Source organism: Frankliniella occidentalis, unplaced genomic scaffold (genome assembly GCF_000697945.3).
Source record: "Frankliniella occidentalis isolate FOCC.00 unplaced genomic scaffold, Focc_3.1 Scaffold71, whole genome shotgun sequence".
Taxonomy (NCBI): Eukaryota; Metazoa; Arthropoda; class Insecta; order Thysanoptera; family Thripidae; genus Frankliniella; species Frankliniella occidentalis.
In genome coordinates this window covers 399088-400322 of record NW_026267201.1, presented here as the reverse complement: position 1 = coordinate 400322, position 1235 = coordinate 399088, and the positions used below count along the sequence as shown (strand labels likewise).

At 44.1% G+C, this 1235-nt stretch overlaps 1 protein-coding gene across 1 annotated transcript in view; it reads left to right on the top strand.

Moving 5' to 3' along the window:
* The window catches only part of LOC113217481 (histone-lysine N-methyltransferase E(z)), an 11938-nt gene extending 11334 nt beyond the window's left edge, over positions 1-604 (top strand). Inside the window, exon 14 of the mRNA XM_052268515.1 lies at positions 33-604. The gene's annotated coding sequence lies outside the window, so the exon portion shown is untranslated. The remainder of the gene's footprint in view (positions 1-32) is intronic.
* Positions 605-1235: the final 631 nt, after the last annotated feature.

The window sequence follows — 1235 nt, the reverse complement described above, 5'->3', positions numbered from 1 at the left end:
AATATTTTTTAGAATTTTCTTAATATTCTTTACGATCACTGCCAGAGTCTTTTCATATCGTCATTACCATTTGTCTGTCTGTATCTTTTTGAGAACTGTTGCATGTAATAAGGACTCACTTTGTAAATCATATTTTTCTTAAGGTGTAACTTTGAAAGTTGTGCCATGTTACTTTGTTAACATTTTGAACACTATATTTGGACAGAGAATGAATTAAGAAATCATCCATCAATCACTTTTAAATCCTCATTGTTTACCAATTTTGTGTGTGTCTGACAAGTTCCTTCCACACTTTGTTTTATTTGCAATGCAAGACTGTTTGTGTACTTCTGTCCGTTCCAATGTGATAATTTTAAGTTCAGCTTAAATGTATTCAAAAAGTCTGTAATGAATTTTTAACTGTTTAGAATATTTTCATAGCTTTGTTGTAATTTTGTAGGTCTGTTTCAACACATCTGGGAACATCTTCATCTCACTTGAAATGTACTATGGCCATATATGCCTTATATGTTATAATTTTCACCCATGGTCTAAAGGTATGAAATACCATTGTAGATGACTTTTGCCAATGCTAAAGGTCCAATTAAAAGAGTAACGTCTTTAACATATCTGTCCATCACTACCCACCTTGATTTCCCATCAAACATAGATTGCCCCATTCTACAGTTTTATTAACTCAAACCCATCGAGTTGAGTCTCTCTTGACCCCTTCCATCACTCAAAAGCCCGGCAATAAAAGAGGTGTATGCGCTCAGTGCGCGCGCTCGCACACGCTGGCCTAGTGCTGGCCGGTTAGCGTTAAGACGTCCGCGCCAGCCGGCCGGCCGGCCTCCGTCGACGCGGCCCTGTCCCGCTCCGCCCCCCACCCCCTCGCCTCCCTCTCCCTCTACTAGGTGGCTGCTCCCGCTCTTACGTCTCGACGGGACGGAACGGCCAGGACCAAACCATATGAATGTTTGTATATAACGCCGGCAACGGCCCGGGTCCCAATCAGTGCCAGAGCAGGGAGCGCAGGGAGCAGCCAGGACGACGTCGGGACGCTGCACCCGGCACTAGCGTGGCACTACTCAGCATGGCGCCGCGGGCCTCCCTCGTGTGGGTGAGTAAACGTGTGGCCTGGCACCCGCCCAGCATCCCCGAAACAACCCAATAATAATAAAAACACAGTCGAGCTGGAATGACAACTCAAGCTTGTTTTTTTTTAATCGATTTATTTTTTTGTGTCTTTCTTTTTG